Source organism: Mus caroli, unplaced genomic scaffold (genome assembly GCF_978045245.1).
Source record: "Mus caroli unplaced genomic scaffold, Mus_caroli_1 scaffold_7, whole genome shotgun sequence".
NCBI lineage: Eukaryota > Metazoa > Chordata > Mammalia > Rodentia > Muridae > Mus > Mus caroli.
In genome coordinates this window covers 35,672,208-35,685,807 of record NW_028227262.1, presented here as the reverse complement: position 1 = coordinate 35,685,807, position 13,600 = coordinate 35,672,208, and the positions used below count along the sequence as shown (strand labels likewise).

The following is a 13,600-nucleotide window of genomic DNA, read 5'->3' as shown; positions in this document are numbered from 1 at the left end:
GTAAGGGTCTAACAGAAAAGAGACACCGAACCACACGACCGGGCCCCGGGGGAAAGAAGGGTCACCTCAGTCTCCCTGCGTTCCCTCTCCTCGGGGTCGTGGGCCTGGGCCTCCCCAGGCTGGTAGCAGGAAGATGCTTGCCCTTTTCGTCTTCTCGGCTACCTTTACACACCATTGCACCCCTCTTGCCCAGAGAGAAAGGCTCCCCTTAATCTAGTCGACCCCACTACCTTTTTAATGTCTTCCCTGGGTCAGGACTCTTCCCCTCCCCCTACTCTGGTCTCCCCTTTTTGCCTGGGTATTGCCTACTCCACGTTTATACCCTTTTCAGGAGAGGCCTCCCAACCCTGCTCTCAAAATACACATACTTTTTTTTCTGTCCCTGAGCCCCCCACCTCCCCTGTTCTTGCGGCCTTGTGACAACTCTGGTCGCTCGTGGGGGCCCAGCCTTCCTCTCCATAATCTTCCTGAACGCCTCTCCTCTGGTCTTCCAGTTGCTATCTCAGATGGCTGCTGCTTTTCCCACACCAAAGACATTACCTTCGCCACCCCCACCTCACATTCTTGGACTCCCTGTGGCGTATGCCCCAGTATCCTTGCGATATCCCTGTTGAATTTGTAGGGTTCTAGCCTGGAATTGAGCCAGATTTTGTCGTTTTCCCTGCCTAGGGCGTGGAGAGCGATCTTTTAAGAACGACTCTAAAGAAGAGGGGGAGGGATATGCCCCTATGAATCCGTGCAAGCCAAGATCCTAGGTAAATGGTAGTGGGCAAAAGCCCTGGTTTTAGTAGGTGAATCGCTCTGAAGGAAAGTTTCAACTCCTGGGAAAGCCCCTTCTATGCTAATTTATTCTATCGGGCGCCTTTGCCTTTCTCATTCTTAGGAATAAGGGATCTTTCTCCTGTGTACTGATGCTGCAGCCCGCCCTGCTGGTCTGGGTCAGGGGTGCGTGGATGACCTGCATTTTCTGCTTTCTCATGTTACTTGTGTAACATCTTCACCAGCAACTCATTTCTCGCCCAGAGCTCTGGGCTCTGGGTTTTGTCTATACCTGGATTCCTTTTGCCAATTGTTCCTGTGCTCAAAATACTTAAAAAGATTCAGGGTTCTCGAATTTCCTCCATACCTTGACTAAATTGTTTTTAGATGACATATTTGTGACCAAGGTCATGTTTACATTACTTCCTTGCTTATATGTTAAATACCTATACTTTTGATTGGGGAGGATCCAGATGGAGGAGGTTCCAGGAGGAGGTTTGTGTGCAGCATATTGAGAGGAAAGTGTTTTGATGGTTAATTTGATATTAATAATGGTTTAGGTCGCTAGGAGGAAAGCTTTAAGAGGTTATTTTGATGTGTGCAATCTGACCTAGGACTTAAGCAGAGAATACTGACATAATTAGAGATTTCTGAGTTTGGAGGACACAGGAATTTCTTTTCCCTGGATTTCTTCCAGTTTTCTCAGGAGGATCATTAGTTCTCTGGCCAGAATTTGTGGCCTGTTATGGGATTAGAGGCTTTAAGGTTATTCAGATTGTCATGTGTAGAATATTGGGTTATGTTCTTTGGTAGGACATGACCCAAGGCTCTTGTTCCTAGCTGGAAAATTGACCTTTTTAAAACTAAAACTTAATGCTTACATCCACATTGCTGGTTTAATTAAAACGAATATTTGGAATTTGGTATTTGTTGATTTTTCAAATCAAAGACCTCAATTTAAAAGTGACCTTAGAATTGTTCCTTTCTAAAAGCATAGTTCCAATCCTTCCAGCGTGGAGCACTTGTCCAAAAAAAAAAAAGTGTGTTAAGAAGTGGGGGTGGGGTAAAGAAAAGGTTGCTCCTGTGTTGGATCACAGGAGTGAGTATACAAGGCGGCAGCAGCTGCTGGCTCTGGAGCTCTGGTTGCTACGTGAGAAGCTTGAGTAGTGCTGGCTGCTGTCTCCAGGGAAGGACAGCAGTGCAGCGTCCATTAATGCTGTTGGCTGCAGGGAACTGCACTTAGTGATGGCTGCTCAGGCTGGAAAGAAACCTTGCTTGCTTTCCTGGGAAATTGTACTGCTGAGCTGGTTTGCTTTTTGCTAGTGAAGAGACCAGAATTAGCAATTCATAACTGTATCCATTTATGGATATCAGCATCTGAAAACTGGATCAAAGTTAAAGACTTGGGGTTTTTTGTTTGGGGAGGGGTTGGAAGCTTTTTGTTACTATCTGAGGTTTTACCCTTCACAGGACTTAAAGTTCATTAGTGTTTTGATCTTTTTTAACCCCTAAAAAACCTAAAAATAGTAATGTAAAGGTTTTTCTGAGAACAAAAATAGGGTGAGGAGGATCTTTGTTTTGTTTTCCCAATGCAAGTGACATGAATTCCTCCATCTTTTAATTGCTTGAGTCATTTCAGATTTGTATTTGTCTCTCCGTATTAGGCCGTATTTACCTTTGTGAATAGATCGATGTTCTTTGAAACATCTTACTATATAGTTGGGTGCCTAAACTAAAAAGAGCTGCTTTTGGATTAATGCTTGGTTTGTTGTTAATTTCTAAATTAATCTGTAGACCTCTCCAGATTAGATATACTTACTGATAATCTGACCTATAAATTGGATTAATCATGTATGTGTTGGATTATAGACTTTCCACCGAACAAAGATGTGTTTTGGCAGTAATCCATCAGAAACACAGAAGGAATATTCAGAAATTGAGTAAGTTTAGTTTAAGATACTAAGAAGGCAGCAAGAGTCCATTCTAAGCCCACTCTACCCCTAACCAAACAGAACCAGGGTGATCTTTGATTAAGCCTTTTTAAGTAGTTTGTCTGGCAAGGAATATTTGAAACTGAACCATCACCCAGGCATGTGCAGCACATAAAATCGTAGGGTTTTTCCTCCCTAGGATTATTACTGCAACCAATGCCTTTTCCTTCGGGAGTCTGTTTGTTTAATTTTGTACAAATTTATTTAGATCCCATAAACATTTATAATTTGTAGTAATGGTTCTAGAATTTATAGCAAAAAATGAAGAAACATTGTAGAGTATTTTGAATTCACAAATATAGTTCATATTGTTTTTCCAGTGCTAAAAGCAAGTCCATAAAACAAAACTCTCTTAATGATTGTTTTAGATGGTTGTGATATTTTTGTTACATAGATTAGGTGCTGTATCCCATAAGTATGATATCACTCATACTGATACTACAGTTCAAGGTATTTACAGTTAAGGTGCAAGTGTTTTGAGCTTAATTATAATATACAAGTTCCCTTAGAAAATAATGACTACCACTTTTATTTCCTGTTTTTGGATCTGATTGTGGTCTCACAGTAATCTCTGGAAGATCAAGAGGCTTTTTTCTTAGAAGGATTACTTGAACTGACACACTTAAAAATGCCTACATCTTGATACTGCTTAGCATCTAGAAGCCTGCACACTTTAGAAATTATTCTGACCCTTTTGATGAAGGTGGATCTTTGAAACATAAGGCAGTAGTAGTCAGTAATTATTGACTACATATCTACAATAAATTAGATCATAAGTAAAATAAAATTTTATTACAACTTTTGGCTAAACTAGTGGGTTTTTTTTTTTTTTCAGTTTAATTTGAAATTAGGAGGCCTGACTAGTGGTGAACTTAGACTGAAAAATATGCGTATAATAGTTCAACTGGTAGTCATTTTTTTTAAACTGGTAGCCATTTATAATTTGGTTTAAAGTGTCCTTTCAGGTAGACTTAGAAAAGAAGAGCAATGCACCTATGAGGTAGATAAGTCTTGGAGCCCAGAGATTCTAACACATCTAGTAAATGGCATGACCTTCATTTGCTATTGTGATTCATTTCTCTAGTGGCTGGAATTCAGGGAAATTGCAAAAGGTAAAAGGAGTACCCTTTCTTTCACTTAACGATACATACTTTGTTAAATCATGTAACCTTAGTGAAATTGTCCTGCTCTATATTAAGTTACAAACTGGGTAGAGATGCCAGTAACCCTGAGAGTTGATTCTCTTAGAAAGCATCCCTTGGACAAGTTCTTACTCAGTACTTGAAGAAAGGAGCTGTGAGGTACACAGAAGTACAGTCTATGTTTTTCTTATGAGTAAGGGTTCTCAAACCCCAACCCCTTCCTTCCATTACTGTTTCCTTTCTTTCTTTTTTTTTTTTTTAATTTTTTTTCAGAGTATCTAGGGAAATGCCTGAATGAAATTTCCATAAAGTATCTTTGGTGTCAGGAAAATGATTTTTTTTTTAATCTTTTAAAAATCATTGGTATTCTCAAAACCCTAAGAGTATTGCTCAGTTTTCTTTGGTGTGTGTGTTTGCCACTTCCATGTCTCTTCTGTCTTGTCTTGTAGTATGAGGCTTCCCAGAGTTTTCATGGCACATTGAAGTGATAATCATACATGTATACACCAGAGATGAAGAAACCTAATTTAGGGATTACAACACAAAACAGCAACAAATGAGTGGCTGTAAGAATTCTGGCTAGAGAATCAAGTTTTTGATTTATACTACTGAATCGAGGGGAAATGCCAGTTCCTTGCTGCTCTATTTGAGAACTAGGTGGAAGTATGGGAGGAGCCACAGACCTCTGCAGCAGGATTTTGTGTGAGTAGAAAAGGAAGATTTTTGTTTGAAATCGCCAGCTGCTTATGTCAGACTGACTCCCTTATTATGCCTCCAGTAGGCCTGTCAATATGGCCAAACAGCTAGATAAGTGCGGGGCAGGACAAAGGGCTCTTTGCACAGCAGGGAAGCAGTGTTGGTGGGGGAGGGGCCGGAGGTAGGGAAGGCAAGAGATTTTTTTTTCCCCCTAGGAGATTATTCACTTTGGTTTACAATTAAAGAAACTGTTTTTAGTTTTCACTTACGCCTTTAATTTATGTCAAGCACATACTTTTAAAACCCAGATTTCATACGGTCTAGAAATCAGAAAGAACCTATCCTACCTTCTGAGGAGTGGGGAGACCCTAAAGCTTTGTATGGATTAAAGTGAGTTCCATATAAATGTAAGTTGCCTCCTTAGTGGACCAGGCTTAGAGCATCTAGATTTTAGTAATGATTGGAATGACCTCTTCTGTGTAAAGTAAATTTGTATTTCAGTATATGCAGTCTGTTTAGTTGGGTTTAGATTTGACAAGGTGTACTGTTTTCCTTTGTGCAATATTTACATGTTTGATCATTATGTAAAATGTGAACTGAAAAAGGATTTTTATAACAGCCATTTAGCTTACATCTGTATGTTCTGTACTCAGGAAACTGATTCAAGAGACTGAGCCAAAGACTGTCAGCTAAGCTATAGAATAAGACTCTTGTATCAAAAAACAAACAGACAGACAGACAGGAACCCCCCCCCCTCCCCAACACACATAAGGAGAACTTACCTTATTGTTTCAGTCTTCCTCCTACTTCCTGCGGAATCTGATATGCACTGGAGATTACTACCTGTCCCCATCTTTTAGTTTAGGTTTAATCCTATTAGTTTGTGCTTGGCTCTCAGCAAAAGGTGATTGCATCTAGCTTATTACTTAATGAAAATTATGGTGTTCGAGGTGTGTAAGTTGTATCTCTTATAGGCAAAGCCATGAGAGATACTGCCAAAATTAGGTTCCTGTTGAAGGTGTCATTAAAATGTTAAAGACTCTATCCTGAATCATTTCAGGTACTTTAAAGGAAATGTCAAATGTTACATGTATGCTAGTTCATTTTAAAAATTACACTCACAAATTAGACAGTAGTTATTTAGATTACAAAAGATTCTTCCTTATAAAGACAGCTCATTTCCACGAACGAATGTTTTGCTTTAAGAGAATTAATTTTTAGAAATCCTTGAACTGTTTTTCCAAGAGCACATGTGTTGCTTGAATGAGATAGAGAATCGGAATGATGATTACTTTGTATAGCAAAGAAGACATTGTTGTAGACTAACATAACCAGAATGCTGCATATAATGTACATTGATGGAGTTTTTGTTGTTTTGTTTTGCATCATTTCTCTCTTTTGTAAAAAGAAGTACAGCATGTTGCCCATGTAACATTTTATTTTAAGTGTGGCAGTCTTGGCAGTTACAGTACACAGAATATTTTGATCTGAAAAAAAAATTAAAAGACTGGTAGAAGGCTCAGTTGGTCAGGTATTTGTAAAAAGAGTACTTGAGTTCAGTTTCTCAAACTCACGTAAAATTGTGTGTGATGCTTGTAACCCCAGCCCTGGGCAGACAGATGCCAGGTTTCTAGGGCTTACTCACTGGTCAGCCTGGCCTACTTGACCAGTTTAGGCTAGTAAGAGACCCTGTCTAAGAGTTGTGGGGAAAGAATGCCTGAAAAATGAAATGAGGTTGTCCTCTGGCCTGAACATGCATATCCTTGTTCACACATGCCCAAACAAGAAAGTACGTTTGTGTTACTATCATTGCTGGGAAAAATTTCTCATCAGCAAAATAGCAACAATTTTAATATGAACTTTAGTGATACCTCATCATACATTACAATAGAAATTTAGATGGTCTTTTCTTCTTTGTACAGTCTGTTAACATGGATTATTCCCATAAATTTGTGGGGACTAAAAGGAAGCTGGTTTTTCTAGCCTCAGTCTCTCTATCAAATATCTATTGCTAGCATTAGAGTTCCCTTGCAAAATACTAGAAATGTGGCTTTTATTGCTTCAACAGAATCAAACTAGAGACCTAAAACAGATTCTGACAAAAGTGAGAAAGTAGGAGATTACATCTTGATTCCAGTAATATTTATAACGTGTAGCTTCCCAAATAGCTAATTTCATTTTTATAAGATCGAGGCAGCAGTAGGCCAGCATGGAGGTGAAGCACACACAGCACCTCATCTTGCTGTGCAGCTGCTCCACCTTACTTCCTGCTATTATTATCCCACTACGCCTCTTCCCAGCAAAAAAAGAAACTAGGACAAAGGGGGAAATTGAATGGGCTGCTATAGTTTATATATTATGTTAGGTTGTGGATTTGTTTATATGTTCTAAAGCTAGTACTTTAAAGTCTAGTGACAAATAACTTTTATATCTTCCACTCTTGGTACACTGTTTCAGATTCTGAGCTTACAGAAAGATTTTTAAAGCATGTAATATCATTGGCTGTTTATAGTTATTACCACTACCAGATGCCACTGTATTATAAGGTGAAATCCATTCTCTATTTGTAGTTTTTATTGGAGATTACCAGTGTTTGCAGCTTGGGCCTGTGACTAGAATTAAGATTTTTAACATTAAACCTATCTATCTACTGATTGATAGATAGATAGATAGATAGATAGATAGATAAAGATATATGCCTCTCTAACAATTAAATAGCTGTTTGAATATGAAAATTTCATGCCTGAATTATTTTAAGCCTTTTCCAATATTACTTAAACTGAAATTTTTATTTTTTGCCATTTTTGTTGTATTCTGGTGCTCAGATTTTCTCCCTCTTCACTCCTGAAATGTGGAGACTTGAACCCCACCCCTACCCCCAATAATTCATATGGTGCATGTGTGCTACTGTAAGAGTAAGAGTGGAAACTTTGTAATTCTTAGACATTATGATCTGGTTAGAATTTTCTAGGTTTGTGCTCAAATCAATCCACAGGGATTTCATTATTTTATGTTTACATTTATTGTTGATTTGTATTAGGAAGTTATTGTTTTCTCTCCCAATGTATATAACTCTTTAAAAAAAATTTATTCTTGTTTTGTTCTGATTTGTATCCCATACTGAAAAATTCTATTTTCTATCACCAACCATAGCATATAGTTTTGTGCCTTCATGGCTTCTGTGAAGGAGTGTGATGCAATCTACAGCTAACAATCAACTGAACACTCTTGGTATCCAAGAAAGGTTTTACTTAGGAAAAAGAACCTTAAAGGATATATTAGCAATTAGTTTTCCTCTGCATTTATTTGTATTACATTTTTCTTCATTTATTATTTTTTTCTTTTTCCAATGGACTGTTGAGAATTGTCTTGTTTTTACGGGGTAGTTATATTTATTTTAAAAATAAATGTGGTTATTGTGACATTTGAGATAGACTCAAAAGAGTGCTTTTTTTGTGGTTTTTGAGTCTTGAACCCAGGACCTTGCATGTATTGGTAAGTGAGCTCAGAAGGATAGTTAAAACAAGTATTTAACCACCTAACGCAGAACAAAGATAGGTTTTTGAGGCAGTGAGATTGACCACAGGGTGAGTGTAACATTAAATTGCTATATTAACACGTAAATTTTATTTTTCAATTCTGTGGCACAAACAACTTCAGCCATGGAAATAGGTGTGTTTCTGTGCCCACAGCCTGAAAATGTTAGCTAGATTTTTTTTTTTTTTTTAAAGAACAAATCTAGAAAAAATGTAAGAGCAAGTCTAAAATTGTAGGCTCTTTTAAAATAGTTCTGTTCTTTCTAGACAAATTTACTTTTATTTATACCAAATAAAACTTTAATTCATGACCCAACAAAAGTACAAAACAAGGTCAGGTTGGTTATGTCAAAGAACATCTTAAGATGAAGCTAAAAATATATGAAATTGTTAGGATGTTTGTGTTTAGGCTACTTTTATTGAAAGAGTGTCTATGTTTAAAAATCTTTAAAACAAAATCTTCCCAGGTTAACAATCACTTTATTGACAGCACAGTAAATAAGCAGAAGTATCAAAGAATCAATACAAGTAAACATTGCTAACATCAGGTATATTGCTCAGAAGTTAGTGTTGCTATATAATTATTAGAACAAGTAAATAAGAAAGCTAACTCCAAGGTACTTTTACTTTGGGATCTTGGGCTTAATTGACTTAAACTAAATGTTTTTATTTTATTCATACTTGATGCTTAGGTCATTAGGCTTCACAGTATTGCTAGTCCTAATGGATCATGTGGTGACCCACCAGCCATAAGGTTATTTTCATTGCTGCTTCATAACTGTAATTTTGCTACTGTTATGAATTATAAGTATCTGTGTTTTCTGATGGTCTTGAAGGCTACCTGAGGGAGTCAAAACCAACATGTTGAAAACCACTGTATAGAGGATCCAAGTTTGGTTCCTAGCACACTCAAGCTTAAGGGGAGTTGATGGTCTCTTCTGGACGCCAAGGGAACCACATTCATATGCATACAATTTAAAAATAAATCTTTCACAAAGTTGCAATGTTCTAAACAAGAGAGGTGAAAAGTAATTTTTTGTGGAATGAGTTAGTTTTGCCTAAATGTGTAATAGTAGTAATGCATTTATGTTGCAGGTAACTGTGCAAAGGATTCAACTACATTTTTTTTTAAAGTTCTACTTATTTTCTAGTTATGGGTGTTTTGTCTGCATCTGTGTTTGTGCACCATGATTATGTATGATAACCTGTAGAGGCCAAAGGTGCCAGATCCTCTAGTATTGAATTTACAGATGGTTATAAGCCACCATTTGAGTTCTAGGAATTGAACTCTGGTCCTCTCCAGCACCTCAGATGATTGTCTTTTTGAGAACAATGGAGGAGGGGGAAGCAAGTGTGCTATCACTACACCCTAGACCCAAAATAATTTTTCTTTTTCTTTTTGGTTTTTTTTTTTTTTTTTTTTTTTTTTTTGGTTTTTTTCGAGACAGGGTTTCTCTGTGTAGCCCTGTCTGTCCTGGAACTCACTCTGTAGACCAGGCTGGCCTCGAACTCAGAAATCCACCTGCCTCTGCCTCCCAAGTGCTGGGATTAACCATGCCACATCTTAGTTTCCCTAGAACAGACCATCAACTGTGGAGGGAACTCTTAGTCCTACCTAACAAACCAGTTTTCTTTGTAGAGTTTGTCTGTTGGTCTTTTCTCCCCTGTAAGCAATTTTTAGAATGTATTTTCTTTTTATCTAATAATATGGCAAGAAGTAGCTAGAGATTAGATTGGGAAAAATGTATTTCCTTTGGACTTTATAAAATTGTTGTTTAAAATACCTTATTTAGAGCAGGGAAGGTGGTAAAAGCCTAATCACAGCACTTGAGAGGCAGAGGCAGGTAGATCTCTGAGTTCAAGGCACCTGGTCTACAAAGTGAGTTCCAAGCCTACTCTCAGTGAGACCCTGCCCCCAAACAATAATAGCCTGTTTGGGGATTGAGGGTGTATGTATGTACCTCAATGGTAGAATGTGTGCCTCGCATACACCAGGCCCTAGATTCTCCTACCACACCCTACTCAAATTCACTTGGTTAAGATAAGGGCCATAATGAGACTGGAGAAATCGCTCAGCAGTTAAGAGCACTTGCTGCTTTTATAGAGGATCCAGGTTGGGGTCTCAACATCCAGAAGGTGGCTTACATACAACCCTCTGTAACTCTAGTTCCAGGGAATCTGATACCCTCTTCTGGCTTCCACAGTCATCAGCCACACCTGTGGTTCTGACACATAAATACAGGCAGAACACCCCATATAGAGAGAAATAACTTTTTAAGGTAAGGTCAATATATTGGGCTTGATTGGTTTGAGTCTGTAGGTTTTACCTCCTTTTGTGTCTTGTGTATATTTTTTTAAATGCTGTTTTACAGAGTTTCTAATTTTTGGATTTAAAGGCTAGGTTGTCATTAGTATATTTTACTGAGAGATATCCTTATACCTATATTTCATATGAATTGGTGATGAGTTAGATTGCAGGGATACTTTATAATGGTAGTATGTCCTTTGTTGTTTCATAGTATTTGCCTAATTATGATATTAAACAATTGTTGATATTTGTGGCCTAGATTAACCACCCTCACACTTTAAAGTGTTAAACATGAGTTCCCATGAGTTCCCAAAGAATTAGTGCTTGAGTGGTTCTCTACACTAAGATTTAGTACTTGAAGTTAAAACCAGAATAATTCTGGATCGATGGCTTAGTGATCCAGAAAATATGCTGCTCTTCTAGAGAAAGAGTTCAGTTTGAGGCACTCAAGCAGGTAGCTCACAAGTGCCTTCATCTAGCCTCCTTGGGCATGCACTCCTGTACACATAAGAGATAAATCCTTAAAGTTTTTAATTACTAATAAGAATTTTTTTTAAAAGACTTATTTATTACATATACAGCATCCTGCCTGCATGTATGCCTGCAGGCCAGAAGAGGGCATCAGATTTCATTATTGATGGTTGTGAGCCACTATGTGGTTTGTGGGAATTGAACTCAGGATCTCTGGAAGAGCAACCAGTGCTCTTAACCTCTGAGCCATCTTTCCAGCCCACTAACAAGGTTTTTAAAAACAAGGAGTATTGTTGACATGTTTGTTTGTTTGTTTGTTTGTTTTGAGACAGGGTTTCTCTGTGTAGCCCTGGCTGTTCTGGAACTCACTCTGTAGACCAGGTTGGCACCTAGTTTACAGAGATCTGCCTGCCTCTGCCTCCTGAGTGCTGGTATTAAAGGCTTTCACAACCACCACCCAGCTTGATATGAACAATAACTTTCTATTTTTTAAATTACATTATTTTACAATTTTGCAAATCTCTTTAGTATCTTAATAGAAGACAGCTGTTTTTTCAAAACTGCTTCTTTAATTTTCACAATAAGCTGAAAACAGGATATCCATATACTCGTGGATATACAGTCAGAAAATAGGAAACTCAGGGTGCCCCTTGAGGGAGTCTAGCCGTGAAGTACTACTGTTTTGTGCTCATGGTTTTGAATATGTTTAATACAGCATTCTGCTGTATTTTTGACATATTCAGATTATACTGCCTTTAGCTGTTGGCTAAATAAATCCTTTAAATTCATCTTAGTAGCTTCTTTGCTTGTTTCATTGCTCTCTAGTTCTTGTGTTCTATTATAACCCAATGTTTTTGGATCATTTTTACCATTTTTCACCCCCAAACAGTTGCTGGGTTGTGTGGTTGTGCATGTGTGGAATGGGGGTGTTTCATTTTCCTTTGTGACAGGGTCTTGGGCACAGGCTTGCCTAGAACCTCAGGTCTTCCTTTCTACTTTGGTTGTCTCACACAGTATTGGTTTGTTTTAATGGTAAATGATCCTTAGAGACAAGGAATGTTCATTGCTCTTTAATTGATCTGTTTCTAGATCTTTTAAATAAACAAAGCTTTAAAAATGATTTGTTTTTAAAACACCTAACCACTTATATTTCAAATTCAGTATCACATAGTTAATGTAAACTGATCTTTTTTCTGTGCACAACTCCCCATTTCCAGTGACACCAACATATTTCTTCACTTTATTTTTGCCACAGTATACTTGAAACAGTTTCAGATTAGTAGAACAATATGATTACTAAAAGTTGAATGGTTTGCCTTATTCTGTTTACTTTTCTTTAAAACATATTCCTTTGAATATAGTCATCTAAATTACAGCATTTTAAATTTTTGGAGTGTGCTCTGTGATTACACCACCAGCTAGAAACTTAGTGAAGTTAATTTTTATTTCACTTTCAGATTTTTCAGGGATTACCTTTTGCTTTGCAAGTAAATAAAATATTTTTCTAGTTATTGTGTAAAATATAGAAAGCTAAAAGTATGATCAAAAAAATCCTGCTTTTAGCCCTGAGGACTTCATCCCTGTTCTCTTTCTGTCACACACTCAGACTTCACCTATTCTTTATAAACATATTTTTAAATAAAGAATATATATATGTTTATAAAGAAGAGGTGTATTTTTTGCATTTACATTTATTTTGGGGGAGGCATGCACATTTACATGCCTGAAGTCAGAAGTTAACTCGTTAGTTTTCTTGGCATATGTATTCTGGGGATCAAATGTGAGCCATCTTGCTAACTCACGATGGTATTTTCTCAGGATACTTCTGTTTTAAGTGTCTAAAAAGTAAGTTAATACAAACTATCTCATTTTAGATTTTCAATAGATAGTTTTATACCATAAAAGTAGTGGCATAGAGTTTCTTAGAAACCAGGATTTCTTGACTTAGTATAACTTATTTGGGGTAGAAATATGCCTTTTTCTTCTAAAAATGTGTGTTGAAATGCTAGGTCGTGTTTGTTCCTGGTGGACACCGCTGCTGCAGTAGCTCCTCAGCAGACATTTTTCTTTTCTTTTTTTTTTTTTTTTTTTGAGACAGGGTTTCTCTGTGTATCCTTGGCTGTCCTGAAACTCAAGAGATCCACCTGCCTCTGCCTCCCAAGAGCTGGGATTAAAGGCATGAGCCACCACTGCCCGGCCTGATTCTAACTTTTTAATTCAAGTGTCTTGGCAAATTTAATTTGCCCTAATATATATAGTGCCTTCCTCATAGAGTTGTTATTAGAAATGTTACATGGAAATGGAATATAGAAAAACTTTCTGGTACAGAATAATCAGTAAAAGGTAGCTTTTAATTTGAGAGTTGGTATTACTGCTATGCGTATCTGATTAGTTTTTAAACTCCAAATCAACCTTACTTAGGATTATGTTCATAATTTTGTAAATAGCACCTGATTTTTATTATTCCATTGATTATATGAAAATAACTAATTGTTTTTTTTTTAAGGAGTAATTGGTACTTAGCTGAAATTTGAAGCTTCTGAGAGATTTGGGTGGAATTCAAATCTAGGGCTTTGCCTGTACTTGGCAGTTGTTCTGCCACAGAGCTATATCCCCAGTCCCTCTTCCTTTAAGTCTTTGTAGCCCAGGTTGACCTTGAACTTGTGAATCTGACTGCCTCCAACGCCTAAGTTTCAC

General features: G+C 37.3%; 1 protein-coding gene across 2 annotated transcripts in view; it reads left to right on the top strand.

Moving 5' to 3' along the window:
• Positions 1–13,600, top strand: part of Setd5 (SET domain containing 5) — a 74,811-nt gene that overhangs the window by 335 nt on the left and 60,876 nt on the right. The gene's annotated exons all lie outside the window — the stretch shown is intronic.